Genomic DNA, 18,031 nt, shown 5'->3' with positions numbered 1-18,031 from the left:
TCGATAAAACAGGAAAAAAAGAGGTAATAAAGATGAGATTCCAATCCAGGATTATCTAGCTCAAAAAACTACACTCTTAACCATTACAATATAGTATCCATCCATATGTTGTAACTGTAAAATGCTTAACACAAAGGAAACGTTAAATAATGGTATTTATTCTAACTCTAATGCTTACTAGATATTACTTATGTGGTATGCTTTACTTCTAATTACAAGGGTATAAGGTGCAAATTCTTGCTACAGAACATAAAAGCCCCTGTGGTACCCTGTAGGATAAACACAGTACCTGTAAATCTCTCATCTCTCAACCCAGAGTCTCCTCAAGTTGGAGGTTTTTACCCCATTTATAATGTGGGAATAATGCCTTTCCCACATTTGCACTGGGCATGAAAATCCATACTTCCAGGTGTATACTGAACCTCCACTTAGCTCCTCGTCACCTTGGAATCACCAGACCAAAGATCATTTATTCCATTAATATAAATGATGTAGGGATAGAAGTACAGAATATACAGAGTGTGTTGGAGGAATCCAAACAACAAGTCCTCCACTCTCAAAACAAATTTTAGAGTTCCAAAAGTAAAGAGCAATGTTTGGAAATAAAACTAAAAATGAAACATCTACAATTAGCCAAGTAGTTATTATGGGTCAGGCTACTTACTAGGCAGTTGATAAACATTACAGCTCATCTTCCTGCAGTCCTTCAAAGCATATAATATTGTTTCCATTTCATAGAGAAGAAAATTGTATCTAAGCAGGTTAGTGATTAGCCCAAGACCACAGGGCTAGGCTGTAAGAAAAGAAGGCCAAGTTTCAGTGGTCAAAATGGTGATGGATGTTATAACTAGAAGATTATGGCTAATCAAATAAAAATATTCAAAACGGTCCTAATGTATTATTAGGATTTCTTTAGAATAACTTGGGTGCCTTAGTGAATACAGTAGTGGTAGGCACTATAGTCTCTTTAATTTGCTAATCATACAAATCTACTTTAATATTCTTGGTGACAAGGAGCTAACTACTGATAAGACAGCTTCTTCAGTTTTGGGGCTACTCCAGGGTGAAATGCCGGAACGTCTTACTGCCTGCAATGTTACCTAGATCTACCAGGGAGAATAAAGCAGAACAAGTAGCCACTGTTCTTGACAAATGGATACAGTTTCAGTTTTCAAAATGTGAGTGTCAGATTCATTCACTGTATCAGATAGATCTGTCAAATGGCTTTGCCCATTTACTAATGGATGGCACACTGCAGACACACGTTGGGTCAAAGGACTCAATGTCACCTCATTGATACTGTCATCAATATAATTTGTATTGGCACTTTGTCTCACCCTGACTTTAAGGACTATGTGGGGAGATCCAAGTCTCCAGACCATGGACTGATCACCTCTGCTTGACACAGTATTCTCTGCTCATTTCCAGAGGGGACCAAGGATGAGCTCTTGTACTTCTGAGTCTATTCACCCTACCTGGCAACACACACTAGCTGGGCTGATTGGATCAAGCAGGAGCCCCAGAGTTTAAATTTCCAGCTGCATTGGAGGAAACAGAGGCTATGCCCCAATCCCATAACCCCTCACTTCTTACTGCTAGCCTATCCTAGGCTGTTCTTGCTGATAGGAGTATTTCATGCTAAAAATTAATTTTGCTTACCTGATGGCAGTCACACAACCTCAAATGCCATTTTTATAAATAAGGCAACCACCAATGGAGTGTGATTTAGGGTTTTTTCTTCTGTAGACCCTGCCTACCCTATAAAATCTCCTATTACTGCATCATGGAGACTATAATCCCTTTCCGAGGGAATAGATTCTTTCCAACCATAAGATGAAATAAGAACCTACATTTCCATACTGCCCAAAAGGAAATACATTGATTACAAAATGCAGGAGAATGACTGATTTTCCACATTTGTTGTGTTCATTAAAGAGTTTTTGAATAGACTTGACAGTATTAAAGAAGTTCAACACACACAAAATAAAAATTAATAAATGAAGAGAAAAAAATTGCATTTACAACAAACAACAAAATAAACACATTGATATATAAAAGGTTGTTATACATCGATGAAAAATGGATGTCATAAAGTCACAAACTAAAAAGTATTAACAGCCAATAAAGATATGAAAATATGTTCAACCTTGCTATTATTAATCAAAGAAATACAAATAAAATAATTCAGGTGTCATATTTTACTGACTAGAATGACAAAGTTTTAAAAAACTTGATAATACTGGTATTGATATTGATAATACTGGTACTGATGAGTGTGTGTAAGAAACCACACTGGATGTTAAATTCTTGGTAGAAATAAAAAGCACGGTAACCTTTCTGGAAGAAAATATGTCAGTATGTACCAGAACTGACAAACAGCCATTCAAGTTCTAGAAGTCCATTCTAAGGAAATAAACAAATGCTCAAAGACATATGAACAAGGATGCTTGTCTCATTGTTTAGCAGAGCAAAACAGGAATAATCTAAATGTTGAACAGTAGGGACTGGTTAAATAAATAACAGAATGCTGTTCAACCATTAAAAATGATGCTGCAGATTTTTATTAGGTGATGAGTAATCATACTTATATTACTAAATAAAAATGTTATAGAACTGTTTTGTAGTTTGATATAATAATTAAAGGTATTTTATACTTGCATTGTATTTATATGCACCCCGTCACAAAAAAGTTTCAAAAGATACCCTCAAAAATGTTACAGAGATGACTTATCAGAAATGGGATTTTGAGTTATTTTTCCTTTTTTCTTTAAAGCCTTTCAATTTTGGAGTTTCTGCAATGAGCCTGTATTATTTTTACAATTAAAAATATTTAAATTTACAACAAAAGGATCTAAATTCCTCCAGTTTTCCATTTATTTTCTACCCTGGCTCAGGGTATTTGTGTAAAAGAAAAAAAATCAGCTTATTTTCTCTTTTGTATCAATCTAAATTTACTTTTCATAAGTTAACTATTTTAGTCTGGCAAAAGTTTCACACAGGAAAATTGTTAAGGTCTGAGTATTCTATTACCTTTAAAAGCACTGGAAACTTTGAAATTATTTCTTTCAGAATTTTCATATAATACTGAAAGGCGGGGGGGAGGTAGCAAAATGAAGGGAAATAGATAGTAGTAGTCAACTTCAATTAAGAAAAAGCAACAAGAGGCAGTTTGTACTCTTTTGATACGGCAGAAGCTCCATGTGTCAACTCATGCTAAAAAATGTATATATACACACACATATATTAATCCACACATAATTAATCCAGTCTTAGGCTAATCACTCATTGTGGCAGAAACAACGAGCTGTTGACTACACTTTAATTAGCTCCTCCAGCCTGTAGAGGCATCACTAGGATCAAGATAGGAACAACATTCTCCATCTCCGCTTGCATCTGGGTATGGTTCTATCCCAAAGAATGTGACCAGAGGTGACCTGAAGAGTTTATGTCTGAAGGATAACGAGTTGATAATTGTAGCTTGCAGCTTCCTCTCTCCTTTCCTTTTTAGGACAAACGTAGAGCCACTTGATGAAGGTGGTGGGTCCCTGAGTAACTGAGCAGAAAACTGACCCGCAGACCACCAAAGTCCATACTACACTCCTGAGTGAGTGAGAAATGAACTGTCCATGTGTTGCTCCACTGAGGTTTAAGGTTTATTATTTAGTGTTTAACTAACACATTTTTTCTTTAAACCTCAGTTGCCTTCTCTGTAAAATAAAGTCTTTGAAAAGGATCCACTGTAAGCTTTTTCCATTGCTTATGTTTTTATCTTAGTTTTTAATTCTCAGAAATACTGCGCGCATTTTACCTTTTACGTTAGTAAGTCTACTTTTTTTCCCACAAAGACGGGTTCTTCAAGTTATGGAGAAGTCATAGCAGACTGTTGCTTCAGTTTAAGATACGCATTCACATATGAGATGAGAAGGGTGAGGACCCAGAGAAACGCCTTTGACAGAGGGGAGTGAGAGCATACTGAAGAATGTTTAGTAATAAAGAATTCAGATGGGAGAAACGGATGGGTTACATCTAACAGATTTGCTCAAAGGAATTCTGGAAAGGCAAACATGTGAAAATGTATAGCAAAGACATGAAATGCCTTTTGGTCCCTAAATGGATTTCATTTCAAAGACGTGCATATTGCAAATACATGTACCATAACACTTCTCTGTCCACTTCTAGAATCTTCTAAAGCCTGACAGAACATCTGCAGAGAGAGGATGTCATTCCAAGATAATCGACTGCAAGTGACTAAATTAAGATAAAAATGTCCTTAACCTTGAACAGTTTTTAAAGAGATTTTAGAAGAAAGGAGCCCTCCAGGGGGTTGTATAACTATATAATTGTACCCTTTCTAAAAGGCTATTTACAGATACATAATGTTTCCCCTCCATTCTTTAAAGTAAAATATAGGATAAAAAAAATAGTTTGGGGATAATATTTGATTGGGACAGCAGGCACTGCTAATCAGTACCACTCTCTCCTTATTCCTTACTATCAGAGCCCTGGTTAGGAGACCCCATTATCCTTAAGGCTAAGGTGGCCAGTTTAAAATCCGAGCTGATGAGATCTAAGTAAAAGTCTGCTGACCATCTGTGGTAAAAAAATTTGCTCTCTGAGTTAGACACTGCCTTTTTTTTCTTACTTAATTTCTTTTTTTTATCCTTTTCTTTCTTCCTGCCCAAATTGTTGGAACACTATTGGAGATTCTGGGGTCACTTTGAACCTATGTGGACGTGCTAGAGATGTGGAAGCTGGAAGAGCGAAGCAACCCAGTCCCCTGGTGATGCCCTTCAGCAGCTAGAGGGACTATCTCCAAACTTCCTGCTACCCGTGGAAAGTAAGGTAAATCACTCATTCACTTTCTGTTACCTACTAACTGATCCAGAACTCTAACCTCAGGGTTCTAGAACCCTTCTCAGTATCCCATAGTCATACTCATGTTCCGGACTCCTGATCATCAGACTTGCTTATAGCAGATGTATGGGGAGGGCGGGCTCTTCTGGAAGCCCTCATACTTCCTCCCCTACCCCCACCACACACAAATAATGATCTTTATGTCCACTCATCCTTCTATTTAAAGTAAGAGGCCAGGGCCCCCAGGAAGGCTTCACTGACAACCCTTTACTCCTCTCTACATGCAGAAAGGGTAGAGGTGTGGGCTCTGGAATCAGACTTCCTAGACTTGAATTCTTAATCTGTTACTTACCAGTTTAGGACGTGGGCAAAGTTGTTACCTTCTCTGGACACCCCTGTAAAAGAGGAACACTAAGTAGCACCTACGTACCTTACTGAAAGGATTAAATGAGCAAATGCAGGTAAAGTTCTTACAATTTTTTCTTGGGTCAATCAATTGTAGCTGCTATTGTTACCTTTGGCTAATTTAGGGCAGAGTCCCTTTGCCCTCCTTTGGTTCTCTGGGCCCGTCTCATTCACAACACACACAACCGCATACTGCATTCACAACACACACAACTGCATACTGCAGAGTTTTGAAAGGTGGTTCTCAAAATGTGGTCCCTGGGCCAGCAATATCAGCCACACCTGGGAACTGGTTAGAACTCTGGCACCGGAGCCCAGCAATCTGTGTTTTAACGATATTCTCAGGCATATCTGATGCACACTAAAGGTTGACGACAACTGAGAACATCTGTCTCACACTCTCCTGGAGGCATTCACCAAAAATAGAGGTACAGGACCTTACACCTTACCAGTTGGAGAAGGGGTCTAGTAATTGCCCTGGTTATCATGCTTGTCATGATTTTTCAGCACATAAATGTTTGAGAATCACTGCCATTTTGAATGTGTGTTTCACTTGTCTGTTTTTCCAGTAGACTTTACTTCCTTGCAAGGAAGGTTTGTGAAGATTTGTTGTTGTTGTTTGCATTATTAGTTTTACTATGCTAATTCTAGAATCTCTGGTGCATAGTGCAATCTCAGGCAGGAAGTAGTGGCTCATTAAAACAGGTATCCCAAAAGTCTTAGTAGAACTTCAAGATTAATTCCTTCAAGAAGAGGTAAAATTGTCATTAGATGCAGATGATATGATACTATATATAGAAAACCCTAGAAACTCCACATGAAAACTACTACAACTGATAAACGAATTCAGCAAGGTAGCAGAATACAAGATTAACATACAGAAATTGGTTGCATTTCTTTATACCAACAATGAAATATCGGAAAGGGAATGTAAAAAAACAATGCCTTTTAAAAGCACAACCCTCAAAATAAAATACTTAGGAATAAACCTCACCAAGAAGGCAAAAGACTTATACACTGAGAACTGTAAGACATTAATAAAGGAAAGTGAAGATGATTCAAAGAAATGGAAAGACATCTCATGTTCTTGGGTTGGAGGAATTAACATTGTTAAAATGCTCATACTACCCAAAGCAATCTACAGATCTAATGCGATCCCTATCAAATTACCCATGACATTTTTCACGCAATTAGAACAAATAATCCTAAGATTCATACAGAACCATAAAAGACCCAGAATTGCCAAAGCAATCCTGAAGAAAAAGAACAACGTTGGAGGCGTAGCCACCCCAGACTCAGACAGTACTCCAAAGTCACAGTAATCAAAACAGCGTGGTATTGGCACAAAAACAGACATATGGATCAATGGAACAGAATACAGAGCCAAGAAATAAAACCACATCTCAGTTAATCTTTGACAATTAATCTTTGACAAAGGAGGCAAGAATATATAATGGGAAAGAGACAGGCTCTTCCGCAAGTGGTGTTGGTAAAGTTGGACAGCCTTATATAAACCAGTGAAGTTAGAACACATCCTTTTACCATACACGAAAATAAACTCAAAATGTCTTAAAGACTTAAACATAAGACATGACACCATAAAACTTCTAGAAGAGAACACAGGCAAAATATTCTCTGACATAAATCATACCAATGTTTTCTTAGGTCAGTCTCCCAAGACAATAGAAATAAAAATGAAAATAAACAAAGGGGACCGAATCAAACTTACAAGCTTTTGCACAGCAAAGGAAACCATAAACAAAATGAAAAGACAATCTACAGAATGGGAGAAAATATTTGCAAATGATGCGACCAGCAAGGGCTTAATTTCCAAAATATACAAACAGCTCATATAACTTGATGACAATAAAAGCAAACAACCCAATCAAAAAAAATAGGCAGAAGACTTAAAAAGACATTTCTCCAAAAAAGAAATACAGATGGCCAATAGGCACATGAAAAGAGGCTCAACACTGCCAATTATTAAAGAAATGCAAATCAAAACTACCATGAGGTACCACCTCACACCAGTCAGAATGGCCATCATTAAAAAGTCTACAAATAACATATGCTGGAGAGGGTGTGGAGAAAAGGGAACCCTCCTACAACACTGTTGGTGGAAATGTAAGTTGGTGCAGCCACTGTGGAAAACAGTATGGAGGTTCCTCAGAAAACTAAAAATAGACCTACCATATGATCCAGCAATCCCACTCCTGGGCGTATATCCAGACCAAACTATAATTCAAAAAGACACATTCACCCTGATCTTCACAGCAGCAATATTCACAACAGCCAAGACATGGAAACAACCTAAATGTCCATCAACAGATGAATGGATAAAGACGATGTGGTACATATATACAATGAAATACTACTCAGCCATAAATAAACAATGAAATAATGCCATTTGCAGCAGCAACATGGATGCAACTAGAGATTATCATACTAAGCAAAGTAAGTCAGAAAGAGAAAGACAAATATCATGATACCACTTATATGTGGAATCTAAAATATGACACAAATGAACCTATCTATGAAACAGAATCAGAGACATAGAGAATAGACTGGTGGCTGCCAAGGGGGAAGCAGGTGGGAGAGGGATGAACTGGGAGTTTGGGATTAGCAGATGCAAACTGGTATATATAGATTGGCTAAACAACAAGGTCCTACTGTATAGCACAGGGGACTATATTCAATATCCTGTGATAAACCATAATGGAAAAGAATATGAAAAAGAATGTATATACATATGTATAACAGAGTCACTTTGCTGTGCAGCAGTAATTAACACAATGCTGTAAACCAAGTATACTTCAATAAAAAATAAGTTAATTAAATTTTTAAAAAGATTAATTCCTTCAGAAGAACAAGTACTACACATTCACAGAAAAAGCACCCTTTGAAAGTTTAAATTTTTGAATTTCTTTGCCACTTCCTTAGTTTTGATCATCTTGGACAATATAGTTTTAATATTGACTTTTAAAAGAATTGTGTTTCAGTGTTTGCTATCCTTAGAGAGACAGAAACAGATAAGTACAACTAAATACTTATTTTTGAAAAGTCTGAAAAGTATAAGGGAAATGAAAGTAATTATATCTTCAAATGATTTTGGGGTATGTTTCTAATTTCATACTTCTGATGCGATTCAAGATTAAAACTGTATTAAGACATTTGAGACATGCCGCATTGGTATTAAATGAATTTAATTTTGTGTAAAGTGGTAGAAATATTTTCTTCAGCAAACATACCTGCAGATATAAAATCACAACCATAAATCTACAAAAAAGCAAGCTATTGAATGAAATCTGATTGGTTATTTCCCTGCAGTATGGATCTGCTAATAATTTAATTTACTACTTGCTAACAGAAGCCAAAATTTAAATATACATATATATATGTCTACTCTATCAGTTCTCAACACCTACTACAAATAAACAGTCCTTCAAATAGTGGGAGTTCAAATTAACCACAATGTGTCTTTATTTCTCAATCTATACCCTTTGTTTGGGACCTTTGAAAGATAAACACCTGTTTTTCCTCAGTGATTAGGCTCCTGTTCATTTATTAGGATGAGATTTCCTAGAAAAATATCATGCTGCCATTTCTTTCTCTTGAAAGAGAGAAATAAATCTTGTTAAAATCTCTTGAATTTAAGTCCTTGAATCTAAGCCCCAAGAAAATCCAAACCTTTTCTCTCTCACATGTACTTTACAAGCCATAGAAGAACAATTTCAGGTACATCTCTGTTATTAAATTTAGTGTCTCCTAGTCTATGAGCAAAATCTTCCACAGACATAGACAGAATTCATATTGCTTTTCACTATGTTAAGATCCAAGTCAATCCCTCAAAACCTCTCTCCAAAATTAATCAATACCCTATAAACAAAGAGGCTTTACAGGGCATAAGACTTATCATAGATGACTATAAAGCACAGGAACTTATTATCCCTTGCAGTAGTCCTTGTAAAACCATTTTACCTATAGAAAACGTAATGGTCAAGAATAAAGATTTGTTCAAGATCTCCATGCAACACATAACATTGTTATTTCTCACCATCCTGTTGTTCCTTATCCCCATACATTATTAGCATTATTCCCTACTGAAAGCAAATTTTTCATCGTGATCAATTTATGCAAGGCATTGTTCAGTATTATAGTTGATGAGGCTGGCCAATATATTCTTGCTTTTACCTTGGAAGGACAACAATATATCTGGACAGAAATGCCGACAGTTTTTCTAAAGTCCTTCTTACTTCTCACAAAATTTAAATGCTGACCTCGATGATACAAAATTTTCTGGAGGCTCTACCATACTACAATATGTAGATGATTTACTTCTCTACTCACCCTCTCAAGCCTCCTCACAAGAAGACAGATTTCACCATTACAGCTCTATCCAATATTTAGGATATTTATTCTCAGAACAAGGATAATACCTAGATGCTGATAGGTTTCATGGCATCTTGAGCTTCCCAAAATCTAAAACCAAATGTCAATATCAGGTTTTCTTGGGCTAGCTGGTTATTGTCACAATTGGATTCCAAACTTCTCTTTAATGGCCTAGGCTTGTATATCTTACTAAAAACTACTAAGCCTGACCCTGTTATCTGGAAAAACCAAGATGATCTAGCCTTTAAAATCTTAAAGGAAAGCTGAATAAATCCTCTTGCCCTTGGATATACAAACTATAAACTACCCTTTTTTCTTTTTTGTTTATGAAAAAGAGGGTAATACCCTCAGAGTACTTACTCAAACATGGGGGCTACCACAACATCTAGGTTTACAGCCAACAATTAGATCCCATGACCCAACGTTACGCTTATGACTTAGGGCTACACCTGCTACTGCCTTTCTGGTAAAAGCCACTGAAAAATAGTCTTAAGATCTTCTTTGACCATCTTTGTACCTCATGCTGTCAAAGCTCTCTTGAACTCATATCATTCCCAACTTTTTCAGCTAGCTGTCTTACTTCTCATGAAATTCTCTTGCAGGACCGGCAAGATGACAGAGGAGTAAGATGTGGAAACTACCTTCCTCCCCAAATACATCAAGAATACATCTACATGTGGAACAGCGCCTACAGAACAACTACTGAATGCTGGTAGGGAACCTCAGACTTCCAAAAGGCAAGAAAATCCCCACGTAACTAGTAGGGCAAAAGAAAAAAAAAAAAGGAAAGGAATTGGGGTGGGATCTGCCCCTCTGGAGGGAGCTGTGAAGGAGGAAAAGTTTCCACACACTAGGAAGACCATTCCCTGGCGGGGACTGCGGGATAGCTCTGGAACCTCAGAGGAGAGGGCAGCAACAGAGGTGCAGAGGCAGAGCGGAGAGATTCCCACACAGAGGATCGGTGCAGACCAGCACTCACCAGCCTGAGATGCTTGTCTGCTCACTCGCCGGGGCGGGTGGGGGCTGGGTGCTGAGGCTTGGTCTTCAGAGGTCAGAACCCAGGGAGAGGACTGGGGTTGACTGCATGAGGACAGCCGGGGGGCGCTAGTGCGCCAGAGCTAGTTGGCAGAGAGTCTGGGAAAAAGCTGGGCCTGCCAGAGAGGCAAGAGACCTTTGTTGCGGGGTGCTTGAGGAGCGGCCCGCCATAGGAGCTTCCTGCTTCACACACTCACAGACAGCAGGGCAACACCTACGTGAGCACAAGCACAAGCCGTGGCTGTTATATCTGACCCCAGAGGCTGCCGTCCACCACTGCTACCAAGAGTCCTGTGTGCAAGGCAGGTCACTGCCCACACCTTCCCAGCAGCCTGTGGAGCCCACCACTGCCGAGGGTGCTGCGATTGGGGCCAACTTCCCCAGGAGAACGCACAGCACGGCTCAGGCTCTTGCAGCTTCATGCTGGCCTCTGCCACAGCAGGCACTCCCTGCACATCCAATCTCCCCGTGCAACTGCAGAAGCAGTGGATTAAATCCCTGCAATCGGCTTGGCAAACCCTGCATCTGTAGAATACCTGAATAGACAACAAGTTTTCCCACAATTGAGGCTGTGGGCTTTGGGGAAAAGTACATGCGGGAGTAAGGTCAGATCAGTCTGAGCTTGCCCCACAGTGCCCACAGTAGGTCCAGAGACCTACCTACAAGTACTGAAGGACTTCCTGTGGAGGCAGGGATTGGCTGTGGCTCACTATGGGGGCAAGGACGCTGACAGCTAAGGCCACAGGAAAATATCACTACTTTTCTTGTTGTTGTTGTTCAGTTGTTCTTTTTTTAATATTCTTTTAATTTTTTACTTTTTCTTTTTTATGGTTTTATTTTAATATATTTTTATTCTATTTTTTCCTATTTCTATTGTAATTTTTCATTACACTGCTTTTTTCCTTGTTTGTTTTTTCCTTTCTTTTGCTTTGTTTTCATTTTATTTTTAACTATATTTTACATTTTTCTATTTTTACTTTACTACTTTGTTGTTTTATATTTTTTTTTTTGTTTTCATCTTTGCATTTTTTTGATTTTTGTGGGTTAGTTTTATGCTTTCATTGCCTTTTTTTAGTTTGCTTTCTGCATTTGATGTGTTTCTGGTTTTATGTGTTTTGTAGTTTTTAGTGTTTGTTTTCATTTTTGGGTTTGTTTATTGATTTCGTTGCTCTCTTCTTTGTTTTTGCTTTTTTTTCTTTTCTTTTCTTATTGTGAGTGCGTGTGTGAATGTTTCTTTGTGTAATTTGTCTGTTTAGTTTTGCTTTTACCACTTGTCTTGGGGTTTTGTGTGTTCGTTTATTTGGGGTTTTTGTTTGTTTGTTTGTTTTCTTCTTCCTTTTCTTCCACACCGTGCGGCTTGTAGGGTCTTGGTGCTCCAGCCGGGGGTTGGGTCTGAACCTCCAAGGAGGGAGAGCTGAGTTCAGGATTTTGGACCACCAGAGAACTCCCAGCCGCATGGAATATTAATCGGTGAGAGCTCACCCAGCAGTCTCCATCTTAACACAAAGACCTGGCTCCACCCAATGGCCAGCAAGCTCCAGTGCTGGATGCCTCATGACAAACAACTAGCAAGACAGGAACACAACCCCACCCATTACCAGACAGCCTGCCTAAAGTAATACTAAGCTCACAGACACCATAAAGCACACCACCAGAAGCGGCCCTGCCCATCAGAAGAACAAGATCTACCTCCAATCACAGAACGCAGGCACCAGTGCCCCCAACCAGGAAGCCTACACAAGCCAGTGGGGACAGACAACAGAAGTGAAAGGAACTACGATCCTGCAGCCTGCAGAAAGGAGACCCCAAACACAGTAAATTAAACAAAATGAGAAGACAGAGAAATATGCAGCAGATGAAAGAGCAAGGTAAAAACCCACCAGACCAAACAAATGAAGAGGAGACAGGCAGTCTACCTGAAAAGGAATCCAGAGTAATGATAATAAAGATGATCCAAAATCTCAGAAAGAGAATGGAGAAAGTACAAGAGACATTTAACAAGGACCTAGAAAATCTAAAGAACAAACAAACACTGTTGAACAACACAATAAATGAAATTAAAAATTCTCTAGAAGGAATCAATAGGAGACTAACTGAGGCAGAAGAACAGAGAAGTGAGCTGAAAGATAGAATGGTGGAAATAACTGCCATGAAGCTGAATAAAGAAAAAAGAATGAAAAGAATTGAGGACATCTATCATTGGACATTTAGATTGTTTCCATGTCCTGGCTATTGTAAATAGTGCTGCAATGAACACTGGGGTACATGTGTCCTTTTGAATTATGGTTTTCTCAGGGTATATGCCCAGTAATGGGATTGCTGAGTACAGATGAACCTATTTGTAGGGCAGGAATAGAGATGTAGAGGAAGAGAACGGATATGTAGACACAGTAGGGGAAGGAGAGGATGGGACGAACTGGGAGATTAGGTTTGACATAAATACACAACCATGTGTAAAATAGATAGCTAGTGGAAACCTGCTGCAGAGCACAGGGAGCTCAGATCAGTGCTCTGTGATGACCTAGATGGGTGGGAGGAGGAGAGAAGGGTGGTCCAAGAGGGAGTGGATATAGTACACATATAGCTGATTCACTTCATTGTACAGCAGAAACTAACACAAAATTGTAAAGCAATTTTACTCCAATTAAAAAAAAAATTGAGGACGGTCTCAGAGACCTCTGAGATAACATTAAATGCACCCAAATTCGAATTATAGGGGCCCCAGAAGAAGAGAAAAAGCAAGGGTCTGAGAAAATATTTGAAGAGCTTATAGTCGAAAACTTCCCTAACATGAAAAGGAAATAGCCACCCAAGTCCAGGAAGCACACATTCCCGTACATGGTAAACACACGGAGAAGCACACCAAGACACATATTAATCAAACTATCAAAAATTAAATGCAAAGAAAAAACATTAGCACATATTCCCGTACATGGTAAACACAAGGAGAAGTACACCAAGACACATACTAATCAAACTGTCAAAAATTAAATGCAAAGAAAAAACATTAAAAGCAGCAAGGGAAAAGCAATTAATAACATACAAAGGAATCCCCATAAGGTTATCAGCTGATTTTGCAGCAGAAACTCTGCAGGCCAGATGGGAGTGGCAGGATATATTTAAAATGACAAAAGAGAAAAACCTACAACCAAGATTACTCTAACCAGCAAGGATCTCATTCAGATTCAATGGAGAAATTAAAACCTTTACAGAGAAACAGAAGCTAAGAGAATTCAGCCCCATCAAACCAGTTCTACAACAAACACTAAAGGAACTTCTCTAAGCGGGGAAATATGAGAGAAGAAAAGGACCTACAAAAACAAACCCAAAACAATTAAGAAAATGGTAATAGGAACATACATATAGATAATTACCTTAAATGTGAATGGATTAAATGCTCCAACCAAAAGACATAGACTAGCTGAATGTATACAAAAACAAGACGTGTATATATTCTGTCTGCAAGAGACCCACTTCCGACCTACGGACACATACAGACTGAAAATGAGGGGATGGAAAAAGATATTCCACGCAAATGGACCTCAAAAGAAAGCTGGAGTAGCAATACACAAATCAGACAAAATAGACTTTAAAATAAAGACTATTACAAGAGATAATGAAGGATACTACATATTGATCAAGTGATCAATCCAAGAAGAAGAAATAACAATTGTAAATATTTATGCACCCAATATAGAAGCACCTGAATACATAAGGCAAATGCTAACAGCCATAAAAGGGGAAGTCGACAGTAACATGATAATAGTATGGAACCTTAACACCCCACTCACACCAATGGACATATCATCCAAACAGAAATAAATAAGGAAACACAAGCTTTAAGTGACACATTAGACCAGACGGACTTAACTGATACTTATAGGACATTTCATCCAAAAACAACAGAATACACTTTCTTCTCAAGTGCACATGGAACATTCACCAGGATAGTTCACATCTTGGGTCACAAGTTAAGCCTAGGTAAATTTTAAAAAATTGAAATCATATCAAGCATCTTTTCTGACCACAACACTATGAGACTAGATATAAATTACAGAAAAAATCTGTAAAAAACACAAACACATGGAGGCTAAACAACACACTACTCAATAACCAAGAGATCACTTAAGGAATCAAAGATGAAATAAAAAATACCTAGAAAAAAATGACAATGGAAACAGGATGACCCAAAATCTGTGGGATGCAGCAAAAGCAGTTCTAAGAGGGAAGTTTATAGCAATACAATCCTACCTCAAGAAGCAAGAAAAATCTCAAATAAACAACCTAACCTTACACCTAAAGCAATCAGAGAAAGAAGGGAAAAAAATACCCCAAAGTTAGCAGAAGGAAAGAAATCATAAAGATCAGATCAGAAATAAGTGTAAAAGAAATGAAGGAAACAACGGCAATGATCAATAAAACTATAGACTAATTTGAAAAGATAAACAAAATTGATAAACTATTAGCCAGACTCATCAGGAAAAAAAAGGGAAAGACACAAATCAACAGAACTAGAAACAAAAAAGGAGGAGTAACAACTAACACTGAAGAAATACAAAGGATCATGAGAGACTACTACAAGCAACTATATGCTAATAAAATGGACAACTGGAAGAAATGGACAAATTCTAAGAAAAGTACAACCTTCCAAGACTGAGCCAGGAAGAAATAGAAAATATGAACAGACCAGTCACAAGCAGTGAAATTGTAACTGTGATTAAAAATCTTCCAACAAACAAAAGCCCAGGCCAGAAGCCTTCACAGGCTAATTCTATCAAACATTTAGAGAAGAGCTAACACCTATCCTTCTCAAACTCTTCAAAATATAACAGAAGGAGGAACACTCCCAAACTCATTCTAGAGGCCACCATCACCCTGATACCAAAACCAGACAAAGATGTCAAAAAAAAGAAAATGACAGGCCAGTATAACTGATGAACATAGATGAAAAAGTCCTCAACAAAATACTAGCAAACAGAATCCGACAACACATTAAAATGATCATTCACCATGATCAAGTGGGGTGTATCCCAGGAAGACAAGTATTCTTCAATACAGGCAAATCAATCAATGTGATACACGAAGTTAACAAACTGAAGGATAAAAACCATATGATCACCTCAATAGATGCAGAAAAAGCTTTCGATAAAATTCAACACCCATTTATGATAAAAACTCTCCAGAAGTGGGCATAGAGGGAACCTACCTCAACATAATAAAGGCCATATATGACAAACCCACATCCAACATCACTTTCAATGGTGAAAAACTAAAAGCATTTCCTTTAAGATCAGGAACAAGAAAAGGTTGCCCACTCTCACCACTATTATTCAACGTAGTTTTGGAAATTTTAGCCACGAGCAATCAGAAAAGAAAAAGAAATAAAAGGAATCCAAACTGGAAAAGAAGAAGTAAAAGTGTCACTGTTTGCAGATGACATGATACTATACATAGAGAATCCTAAAGATGCCACCAGAAAACTACTAGAGCTCATCAATGAATTTGGTAAAGTAGCAGGATACAAAATTAATGCACAGAAATCTCTGGCATTCCTATGTACTAACAATGAAAAATCAGGAAGAGAAATTAAGGAAACACTCCCATTTACCACTGCAACAAAAAGAATAAAATACCTAGGAATAAACCTACCTAAGGAGCAGAAGACTGTATGCAGAACACTATAAGACATTAATGACAGAAATCAAAGATGATACAAACAGATGGAGAGATATACCATGTTCTTGGATTGGAAGAATCAACATTGTGAAAATGACTATACTACCCAAAGCAATCGACAGATTCAATGCAATCCCAATCAAATTACCACTGGCATTTTTCACAGAACTAGAGCAAAATATTTTACAATTTGTATGGAAACACAAAAGACCCCGAATAGCCAAAGCAATCTTGAGAAAGAAAAATGGAGCTGGAGGAATCAGGCTCCTTGACTTCAGACTATACTACAAAGCTACAGTAATCAAGACAGTATGGTGCTGGCACAAAAACAGAAATATAGATCAATGGAACAGGATAGAAAACCCAGAGATAAACCCATGCACTCATGGTCACCTTATCTTTGACAAAGGAGGCAAGAATATACAATGGAGAAAAGACAGCCTCTTCAATAATTGGTGCTGGGAAAACCAGACAGCCACATGTTAAAGAATGAAATTAGAAAACTCCCTAACACCATACACAAAAGTAAACTCAAAATGGATTAAAGATCTAAATGTAAGGCCAGACACTATAAAACTTAGAGGAAAACATAGGCAGAACACTCTATGACATGAATCACAACAAGATCCTTTTGACCCACCTCCTAGAGAAATGGAAATAAAAACAAAAATAAACAAATCGGACCTAGTGAAACTTAAAAGCTTTTGCACAGCAAAGGAAAACATAAACAAGACAAAAAGGCAACCCTAGAATGGGAAAAAATATTTGCAAATGAAGCAACTGACAAAGGATTAATCTCCAAAATACACAAGCAGCTCATGCAGCTCAATATCAAAAAGACAAACAACCCAATCCAAAAATGGGCAGAAGACCTATATAGACATTTCTCCAAAGAAGACATACAGATGGCCAAAAAACACATGAAAAGATGATCAACATCACTAACCATTAGAGAAATGCAAATCAAAACTATAATGAGGTATCATCTCACACTGGTCAGAATGGCCATCATCAAAAAATCTACAAACAACCTACAAACAATGCTGGAGAGGGTGTGGAGAAATGGGAACCCTCCTGCACTGTTGGTGGGAATATAAATTGATATAGCCACTATGGAGAACAGTATGGAGGTTCCTTAAAAAAACTAAAAATAGAACTACCATATGACCCAGCAATCCCACTACTGGGCATATACCCTGAGAAAACCATAATTCAAAAAGATACATGTAGCACAGTGTTCATCGCAGCACTATTTACAATAGCCAGGACATAGAAACAACCTAAATGTCCATCGACAGATGAATGGATAAAGAAAATGTGGCACATATATACAATGAAATATTACTCAGCCATAAAAAAAGCAAAATTGAGTTATTTGTAGTGAGGTGGATAGACCTAGCATCTGTCATACAGAGTGAAGTAAGTCAGAAAGAGGAAAACAAATACTGTATGCTAACACATATATATGGAATCTAGAAAAATGGTACTGATGAACCTAGTGGTAGGGCAGGAATAAAGATGCAGACGTTGAGAATGGACTTGAGGACACAGTGGGGAAAGGGAGGCTGGGACATAGTGAGAAAGTAACATTGACATATATACACTACCAAATGTAAAATAGCTAGCTAGTGGGAAGCTGCTGCATAGCACAGGGAGATCAGCTCAGTGCTTT

At 37.9% G+C, this 18,031-nt stretch overlaps 1 long non-coding RNA gene across 3 annotated transcripts in view; it reads right to left on the bottom strand.

Annotated features, from left to right (window-relative positions):
• The window catches only part of LOC117310787 (uncharacterized), a 30,040-nt gene extending 22,408 nt beyond the window's left edge, over positions 1 to 7,632 (bottom strand). For 2 of the 3 annotated variants that reach the window (XR_012329525.1, XR_004524845.2), the window contains exons 1-2: positions 5,207 to 7,632; positions 665 to 793 (exon numbers count right to left, since the gene is read on the bottom strand). This is a non-coding gene — a long non-coding RNA (uncharacterized lncRNA). The remainder of the gene's footprint in view (positions 1 to 664; positions 794 to 5,206) is intronic. The other variant, XR_004524844.2, reaches the window with a different exon arrangement.
• Between the last annotated feature and the right edge of the window lie 10,399 nt (positions 7,633 to 18,031).

This window comes from Tursiops truncatus, unplaced genomic scaffold (genome assembly GCF_011762595.2).
Source record: "Tursiops truncatus isolate mTurTru1 unplaced genomic scaffold, mTurTru1.mat.Y mat_scaffold_2_arrow_ctg1_1, whole genome shotgun sequence".
Lineage (NCBI taxonomy): Eukaryota > Metazoa > Chordata > Mammalia > Artiodactyla > Delphinidae > Tursiops > Tursiops truncatus.
This window is presented reverse-complemented; position numbering and strand designations above follow the sequence as displayed.